Here is a 10346-nt window from a genome sequence, read left to right on the forward strand (position 1 = left end):
TTTGTTTGTTTGTTTGTTTGAGACAGGGTTTCTTTGGGTAGGGCCTAGATGTCCCAGAACTCAATCTGTAGACCAGGCTGTACTTGAACTTGTATCTGCCTCTGTGTGCACTACCACCACCTTACTGACACACGCTCCTTTCATTCGGCATGGCATCTGTGAGGATCACCGAACCATTTCATCTGTGAAGGTTTGCCGAAGCACAGTAACTACTCAAAACCTGCTCCCCAGTGTTTCCTGGGATGAATTCTGTAAGCGGGCCTTTTGACGGTGTAACAACCGTATTATTTATGTGTGAGGAACTCACATTTGGTCACATGACTTTTGCTTACATTTGAAAATCTATATCCGAATTTCATCTTCTACTAAAAAAAAATGAGACATTTCTAAAAATCATTGTTATTGCATTATAAAATCAAATAGCAGGATCTCAGCCTACCTCAACACATCTCTGACTCACTAGGGAACCTAGCAGGGCAGCCTCAGTCAGAGGCCTTCTGTACTCCCTCGGGGTTCCTGCCAAAGGAATCAACTATGGCATTCGAGAGACACTTCTACCTAGAGGTACGGGTACAGTTGATGCAGAAAATAAGGCTTTAAGATGTTCTTAAACTGCCCTTCTGAGAACGCATAGGTCTCTTGCTTAGCCTCAACAAGTCAGAACTCCCCAGCATTCTCACCAATTTGGGCTAAGAAATTCCAGATCTCTTTTGATCAATGCAGGTATACAATTTATGAAGGATCCCACTAGGAAGCTGGGACTTGGGAGATTAGAAAGAAACATTTTGATTTGAGTTGTAAGAAAAATCTTGGCATGGTGTTCAGGACTAAGGAATGGGAACCACAGCTCAAGTATTAAAGGTTGATTTGGGGAACAGGCTTCAGCAGGTGTGAGCTGGAGTTACTGGGACCTACAAAGGTGGGATACAGTCAGGAAAAAAAGTGACAGTATTTAAGCATGTTCAGAACAAATTTTATCTGTTTCTTAAGTATGCCTGGGTTATATCATGGAAGGCTTGGATATGAAATTGGATGGCTGCCTGTCATATTTGCTCTTGTATTGTTTTTATAGTTAACCTCAACTTTCAACTTGAGATCTGAAATCCCCTAGAGATGGGCCTCTGGGTGTGCCCATGGGGGATTATCTTGATTTGGCTAGGATCTTGAACTATATAGAAAGAAGAAGGTGGTCTCAAGCGTTCCTTGCCCTTTGTTTCTCCTTTCTTTCTTTCTTCCTTTCTTCCTTTCTTCCTTCCTTCCTTCCTTCCTTCCTTTCTTTCTTTCTTTCTTTCTTTCTTTCTTTTTGATTTTCTGAGACAGGGTTTCTCCGTAGCTTTTGGTTCCTGTCATGGAACTAGCTCTTGTAGACCAGGCTGGCCTCGAACTCACATTGATCTGCCTGCCTCTGCCTCCCGAGTGCTGGGATTAAAGGCGTGCGCCACCACCGCCCAGCACGCCCTTTGTTTCTTGATGGTGGATGCAGAGTGACCAACTGAACCAAGCTCCTGATCCTGTGATTTCTCCGAAATGATGACTATAACCTTAAACTTTGTGCCAAAACAAACCCTCCCTAAGTTTCTCTTGAGAGGTTTTTTCTTTAAATCACAGAAATGGGAAGCAACTGTGAGGCACTCATATTTCTATTAAATTCAGACTAAGTAAAAGCCTTGAAATTTACTTCAATAAAAAAGACTGTTTATGAATTCAGTGCACTTAGCTAAAACTAGGGATAAGTGTCCTCTTCCGTTGCAAGAGAGCTTTTCTTTATTTAGCTTCCTCTCCTTTCTGTTAAAAGTCTTTTTCTTCTTTCCCTGGTAGCAAGCTATCCTTGAAGTACTACTTGTAAAAGGAACTCGAGTGCTGTGCATTGAAGACTGCCATTTTATATAAGGGAAGCGTTTGCCACCAAGTCGGTGACCTGCGTTTAATACCTCCACATAGGCACCGTGGACACACACATATACACACTTAAAAATTTTGAAGAGAAGGGATTCAGAGTCTGTGACAGGATTTAACCCGAAACCAAGTGTGCTAGGGAATCTTTGCATGCTGTGTGCAGGAAGGGAACACCCCTCTTGACTAGGGACAACCAGCGTCTTAGCCCTTTGCACTGGTATCATTTTCCAACTTTCCCCCAAATAAGCACATGCAACTCGTGCCATATGTGGTATCCAGCCAGGGTAGCTGCCTTTCTGCCAATTAGCCAGGACCCAGCAATTGCTAAGCTGGGCATCGGTTGAGGCTTCTTCAATCGAATGGTTCAGGAAACAGATGGCTGCTTGTTTTTCTTTGTATGTAACTGACTCTCGGAGCATCAGAAGGGCAATTAAAACATCAAAAGAATCATCAAAAGCCCAATTTCTTACCTTGGTTATCACCCCAAGATACATAATGCCAGCAGTCCATGGTTAAATAAGAGCAGCAACAGATGAACAGGCGAGCTGCTGAGGCAGGCAGTCTCATTCCCAAAGAGTCTGGGCCATGACACTTGTGTATCCGGCAGATGTGCTTAGGTATGGCCCCGGAAGTGGGGGAACTGAGAAACTCGAGTTCTAAGCTTCTTCAAAATTAATAGCCATAAAGGAAGTAATATCTGCTAAAGACTAGAAGAAGTAAGATACATGTAGGAAACTAGGAAAGCATTTTTGAGACTCAAACCAGGGTGGGAAGAAGTGTATATTTAGAGCTAGTACATCCGCAGCCCTTTCCTGTTGGGGCACACACACTTGTAAGTGGAACAGCAACTTCCCCTCCATTTTTGTTGGCCTCGTTTTCCATTTTTTGCTGGTGTCTTCTTACCCAGCCTCCCGAGAGGCTACACACTAAATGCCTCACGGTGGTGAGACCATCCGCTGAAAAACCTGGCACCCAAGCAATCCCCAGATTCCAGAATTGTGGCCTGCTTGCCCTGGCACAAAGACCAGAAGGCAATGTGGCATCCCGCATGCCTTGCTCAAGGGATGGAATCGGCTTCTCAATCTGAAACAGAAACCTCAACCATCACCAGTTATCCAGGGTGAAGCCTGTGGACGTGCTCCTCTGTACTGATTGTGAAACTCGGCTCATGTGTGCATACTGACTAGGTGGTAGACTAGATGCCACAGTCAGTTTGCTCAGAGTGGGTACTGACAGTGCCAGGCATGTGAGGTCCGTGGTCCCACATCTGATGTGAAGGAAGCAGAGACTATCTTGGCCCAATGTGTTTAGAGCAATTACTTTCCGTCTTTGCTCACAAGAAGAGATTATGGAGTTGTTTCTAAACAATCTTCTCCTTGCCCCTGGGAAAGGACAAGGGTTACTCATAGATCAGATGTACCAGCTTTTTATCAAAAGGGCAATGTTCTTTTGGTCACAGTCCCCTTCTCGAATTATTTTTAACCTTTAGAATGATGTCAGAGCATCGCTGTTGAATTGCTAGCTAACAGCATGGCAGGAAAGTGGGCAGCCTAATATCCCCAGCGCAACTCTGAAAGCTTGGTAAGAAGAGTGGGCGCGCTGAGTCAGTAGCTGAACGCACTTTATTTTATATGTAGGAAAATTGCCTTGGGGCTAGAGAGATGATTTGGAAGTTCAGAGCATTTGTTGTACAAGCATGAGGACCAGAGTTCAGTTCCTTGCACCCACATAAAAGCTGGGCATGGTCCCCATACATGCCAGCACCGAGAGTGCCAGAAATAGGGAGGTTTCCAGCAGCTACTGGCTGCCAGTCTAACAGGAAAAAAAAAAAGATAGTTCTAAGTTCTGGAGACCCTTTGTCTACAAGGAACAAGAGGGAAAGTGACGGGGTGGGCACCTGGTGCCTTCTTCTGGCCTCTATACACCTACTCTGTGTGTGTGTGTGTGTGTGTGTGTGTGTGTGTGTGTACAATTCTTCATGTCAACTGTGGAGAAAGTTAGAAGGAGAATTTAATCATCTCCTCTAAAGTTAGCAAGGTTAGGGACTAGGAAAATAAGACAGTCTGAGAGTTCCCCATTTGAGCTATTGGTTTGCTCTCAGGCCACGGTATCACTATTGTACAGCTAAACACTGGCCTGAGGTCCTAGAGACAAGTCACAGTTTTTCCCCCGTTGACTTTCATTCCCTTATACTTACTTGCATTTTCTAATTTTCTGGAATCTTAGGATTATTTTCTGTTTCTAAGAGCTTATAAAAAGAATATGATCATCTTTAACTTATTTGTACCAAGGAGAGCAACTGACATAGAAAAGCCTAGAGGACCCATAAATCAAAGAACCAGGCTGTTGCTATGGAAGAAGCTATAGAAACCCCAGAGGTCAGCTCCTTCATTTTCTCCCAGAGTCAGACAGAGCCATGGAGACAGAAGGACGCTCACATTACAGTTCCCATTCCTCTCATTCCTTCCCCCCCCCCCCCCCCGCCCCCGAATGTAGTAAATGGCCTTGTCACAACACGTTCTCTTTTCTAATTGTGACCTGTAGGGGTCATCAGCATTCTGGATCACATAGCCAGTGCGGTGTTAAGGGGGAATGGATCCAGAGCCATGTAAATGCTAGACAGCTCCACCCAGACTAAACGTTCATCCCACATGCTCAGATCTGGACTGCATTATACCTTGCTGGGAAGTGTTGGCAATTTCCGAGGTTCTGTGTTCACCGTCCCTATCTCCTCTTAAGAGCAGCTCGTGTTCCCAGCTGGCTTATCTAGAGAATAAAAGAATGATGATGAATTGAAAAGTTTCCATGGCTGTTGTGATGCTCCTCTGCCTGTCATGAGAATTCATGCCGTGTTCCCCACTTAGTGCCAACTTTGGCACCTGTCCCCCCTTTACAGTGTTCTCTACACTTCTGTTACACTGTCTTACATGTTTGTAACTTGAACAAAATCCCTGTGTCATTTAAATGAAAAAGAAAAAAACTTTTAGCAACCTGGGGCATCCTCTCGATCACCTCATCAGCCAGTATCTTGACAGAAAAACATCTAGCAATGCCTCCAACATTTTTTCCGTTCTTTTTCTGATTTTTTCTTTTTCTTTTCTTTTCTTTTCTTTTCTTTTCTTTTTTTTTTTTTTTTGAGACAGGGTTTCTCTGTGTAACAGTCCTGGATATCCTAGAACTTGCTTTGTAGACCAGGCTCGCCTCAGAATCACAGAGATCCACCTGCCTCTGCCTCTGGAGTGCTGGGATTAAAGGTATGAGCTACCACCACCTGGCTTGCTTCCTAGTCTTAAGATTGCTTTGGCTGCTTTGTAGTCTCTTGTCCTGTGAAGCTCCTTCTGTGCCTATTTTGATGAGGCCTTTTCTTTCTTAAAGGATATTAACTTTTCCCAGGTCCTCTTCTGCACCTATTGAGATACATGCACGGTTACGGTCCTCCATTCTTATCAATGCACTATGTCATATTGATTTATTTTCCTATGTTGAAGCATCCTTGCAGCTCAGGGATAAACCCCACTTGGCTGAGCTATTTGATCTTCTCAGTGTGCTTGTGAATTTAGTTTGCTAGCTCTTTATTGAGAGTTTTGGGGGGAGGGAGGGAAGTCCTTTATTTCAATCGGCCTGTTGCCCTGCAGTTTTCTTGTGTGGTTTCTGGCCTTGAAACCACTCTGCTTCTGGCCCTGTAAATAGTCTTTGAGAGTGTTCCCTTTTCTGTTTTTTGAAAATATTGAAGAAAAATTGGTATTAGTTGTTTGAATGTTTTGCAGCCCGCACCTGTGAAGCCATCTGCACCTGGGCTCTTCATTGTTGGAAGCATTTTAGTTCGTGACTCACTTGGTTTCTTACCGCTCTGTTGAAGGTCTGCTAGTTTTTGTTCAGGCTTAGTTGATTGTGTATTCACCAGTTTTTCTGTCTTCAAGGTTACTCAAAATGTCAGTGGGCAGTTGTGCATAATAATTTTTTATAGTCTTCTTTATTTTGCCATCTAATATAATGTCTTCAATATTATTTCTGATTTTTGAAGTTTTTTCCCCCTTAGTTTTACAAGGGTTTGTTGATTTTTCTCCTTGCGGGGGAAACCCATCAGCTTTTTCTTATCATTTTTCTTTCTTTTTTATTTTTATTTTTTTAGGGGGACAGGGTTTCTCTGTGGCTTTGGCTGTCCTGGAACTCTGTAGACCAGGCGGGCCTTGAACTTACAAAGAGCCACCTACATCTGCCTCCCTGAGTGCTGGGGTTAAAGGTGTGCGCCTCCACCACCAGGCATCCTATCATTTTTCTATTCTCTATTCTGCATACAATGTATTCAACTTCATTTAATTTGGCACTACTCTTTGGTATTCCCTTCCTTTGTAAAGTTTGATGTACTTTATTTGTATTTTATTTTTTTGTTTTTGCAATTTGTGGTGTTAACTTGTTTAGTTGAGATCGTTCTTCTTTATTGACGTAGCTGCTTATCATTCTAAACTGCTCTCTCGGTATTACTATTGAAATATCACATGAGTTTTGCATGAAGTACATGTATGTTCGCGTATTTATGCATGGATGCAGGAGCATGTCCATGAGGTGGCAAGTGAGAACGAAACATTCAGTTACAGTGCCTTCTCAGACCACAATAGAAACTAAATGCCAACAACAGAAAAAGAGACAGATTTCTCAAGATATAGAAATAGCCCTTTTTTTTTTAATTCGGAGCTTTGCCTGCCTTTGCCTCCTTAGTGCTGGGAAATATCTTGAGGGATCAGAAAGATGATTTAACTGGTAAAGTTCTTTCTTCACAAGCATGAGAATTCAAATTCAGATCCCCAGAACCCACATAAAAGCCAGGCATGGGTGTGTGCACTGGTAACCCTTATATCCAGGGAGTGGAGACAGGTGCGTCCAACGAGCTCAGCTGCCAGCCAGTGCAGCTGATTGGCGAGTGCTGAGGGAAATGAGAGACCCTATCTCAAAAGATAAGGTCTTATATTCAGGGGCTTATATTAATTACAAAAGGTTTGGCCTATTAGCTCATAGTTATTATTAACTATCTCTTACAACTTAAATTAGCCCATTTCTATTATTTTATATTTTACCACAAGGCTCTTGGCTTGTTACCCAACATCTTGTTTCCCCAGTGGCACTGGCATCTCCCAGACTCTGCCTTCTTTTCTTTTTCCCTGTATCGTCGCTTGCATTTCTCACCTGACTCTATTCTGCCTGACGATTGGCCAAATGAGGTTCTTTATTAACCAATGGCAATAAAACATATTCACAACATACAAAATGTATTCCGTATCAAGGCCCTTTTATGATTTCAGTCTTTTTATATTTGTTAAGTCTTATTTTAAGACCCGGTGTGCAATCTGTACTGAAGAATTTTCCATGGACTCTTGAGAAGGATGCACATTCTGCCGCCATTGGATGTGGAAAATTCAGCATGTGTCTGTTAAGCTTCTTTTATTTGTTTAAACTCTTATTTAACTGTTTCCTCATTAATTTCCTGTATGGATGTTCTATTATTTGTTGAAAGAGACGTATTGAAGTCTATTACTTTTATTGTTGCCTGTTTCCCATCTCAGATGTTGCACACACAAACACACTCTTCTAAGTACTCTATCTCCTGTTGATGATAATTCCTTTGATAATTACATACAGACGTTTGTCACTTGCAGCTTCTGACTTGTATGTGGAGGCCAGAGGTGGACATCAAGAGTCTTCTTCCACTACGCTCTTGAAGCAGGAGTTCTCATCTGAACCTGGAGTGCATTGACACAGTTAGTGTGATTAGGCAGCTTGTTCCTAGGCTCCCCTGTCTCTGTTTCTGAACATGAGAATTACAGGCAGGTTGCCACACCCCACCTGATATTTATGTGGACTCTGGAAATCCGAACACTGGTCCTCACAGTTGTATGAAAAGCATTCTAACCACCGAGCCTTATGGTCTGACTTAAAGTCTATTTTTTTCTCAAATAGTATAGCTATCAATGGACTCTCACGTGATATTTGAATGAAATATATTTTTCTATTTATTCTCTTTGAGCTCGTGCATCTGTTTCTGTTTGTTTGTTTAAGACATGATCTTGCTGTGTATCCCACACTGACCTTGAATTCTGCATGATCCTTCTGTCTTTTTTTTTATGATCCTTCTGTCTTGTCCTTCTGAGTGCTGAGTTACTGACACACAACTGCACATTCTTGCATTTAAAGTGAGTCTTGTATACACAGCATTACTTCATGTTTGGTTTAGTTTTCATTCTTTATGCATATTGTAATTTTAATTCATTCAAATACTTCCAAACCTTTGTTTTGGGACATTTATACTTAATTATAGGTAAATAAGGATCTACTATTAGCATTTTGATAATTTGTGTGTGTGTATGTTGTTGTTGTTGCTGTTGCTATTACTGAGAAGTGAACCCAGCACAATGCTTGAGCAACGTTGTACCACTAAGCTAAATCTCAAGCATTTGCATGTGTTCTTCACTTACCAACCTTAGGGTTTGTTTTTATTTTATAATTTAGTGATTAAAGCAAGTACTGCAACTGTCAAGGACCAGCCTCAACAAAATCACCTCTTACCAAGGTAGGGGCATGGGAATTTTAGAAATATAAGTAAAGAATGTGAAGATGCCAACCTCTCCTAAGTTGTCCTCTTGCCTTTATTTATCTTCCTTCCATAATCTTGCAAATTGGCCAAAGTTCATATCAGGGTCTTCTTGTAACCAGGGGTAGCTGTGGAGGTCAGTAGATTCAGAGAGTGCCAACAGACGTTTCAGTTGAGGTTTTTCTGCTCCATATTCACACCCAAATTCTGACTTAGGGGTGTCCATTTCCCTCATATCCTAAGGAGTTGTATTGTTCTCAGATATGACAAATATTTATTTTCAAATTTTTCTCTTGATCTTGGGTATAAAAAGATGGACATTTTACTTATACCTGGGACATTTTCCTTATTCTTAACACCTTTCTTTATTCTTGTGCTTTCACAAAATGAAATTCTATGAAATATGATGACTATCTCCTCATTTTTCTTCACCTCCCCTGCAGCTTCCCCCCAAATTTCTCCTTCCTTACTTTATGTTTCCTTGTTTGTTTGCTAAGGCTAATTAGTACTGCCCATTTAAGTGTATGAATGTGGGAACATCCACTTGAGCATGAGAAACCTACCAGTGGGAATATGCTCCAAAGAGAATGATTCTTCCTCTCTTAGCAGCTATGAACTGCCACTAACTCCTTGGTGTAGTAGAAGGGGCAGGTTGCGTCCCGCCACCTGGCTAGCTTAACCCCCGAAATAACCATATAGAAACCGTATTAATTAAATTATTCCTTGGCCTATAAGCTCTAGCGTCTTATTGGCTAACTCTCATATCTTGATTCAACCCCATTTCTAATAATCTGTATGTCATCATGAGGTCGTGGCTTTCCGGGAAAGATTCAGCATGTCTGACCTGGCAGCTTCATGGCTGCTCTGTTCTATCTGCTGCTCTCTTCCTCTCAGAATATAGTTTTGTCTTCTCTGCCTATCTAAGTTCTGCCCTATCAGGCCAAGCAGTTTCTTTATTGAATAACCAATGAAAGCAACATAAATATAGAAGGACCACCTACATCACTTGGGAATGGCTAGAGCCTGGAAAGCACCTCCTCCAGCTATTCCATACTTCTCACTGGCTTGATCTTGTGCAAATCTTGCGCAGGTAACCACAGCCATTCTGAGTTCACTGTCTACATTATGTCTAGAAGACAGCACTTTGGGGGCACTCCTCCATAAACATTAGTTCTTAAATTCTCCCAGCTTCCTTTTCCATAATCTATACCTAGGATATTTTCTTATTGCAACATTCTCCGAAGTGACTGAGGTAAATCTAGAAAGTACATTTTCCATCTTTTTGCCAAATGAATTTTATTTTAGTAGAAGTAATTGAATCAAACATTGAGCAATCTCTGTCCTCATCAAAAATCTGACAATTTTGTTAAACCTCTCATGGTTTATGTTGTCGTTTCTTTTTTCCACATAAGCTAGTGCATAAGACTTTATTGCTGCAACCAAAAATAAGTCTAGGAAAAGGCTCGGACTTCTTAGGAGTGGAGGGAGTTTAATGGTAGGCAAGGCTGTGGTGTGAAGTTGGGTAGGAAAGCCCTGGAGAAGGTATGGCAGCTAAGTGACGAAGAGTTGGCAGTGTGGACCGCCGTTGGGGGAGTGTGGCTCCATGGAAGTGTAGCCATAGGGAGCTAAGTAATGGCTTTTATTTTACACTCAGGTTAAGGCTGGGATTGCCATCTGTCTTTTTCTCTAAATGGTAGAAACAAATGATGGTGCATTTAGAAAAAAAAATGTTCATCCCTAGAAAAGATCACTGGCTGAAAGTAAAATGTTTTTACTGAGCCAGGTTCTATGAATGACAGATTCAATAATGATGACCAGGTCTCTCTCTCTCTCTCTCTCTCTCTCTCTCTCTCTCTCTCTCTCT

This window comes from Alexandromys fortis, unplaced genomic scaffold, assembly GCF_014885135.2.
Source record: "Alexandromys fortis isolate MF-2015 unplaced genomic scaffold, M_Fortis_MF-2015_v1.1 scaffold_189, whole genome shotgun sequence".
Classification (NCBI taxonomy): Eukaryota; Metazoa; Chordata; class Mammalia; order Rodentia; family Cricetidae; genus Alexandromys; species Alexandromys fortis.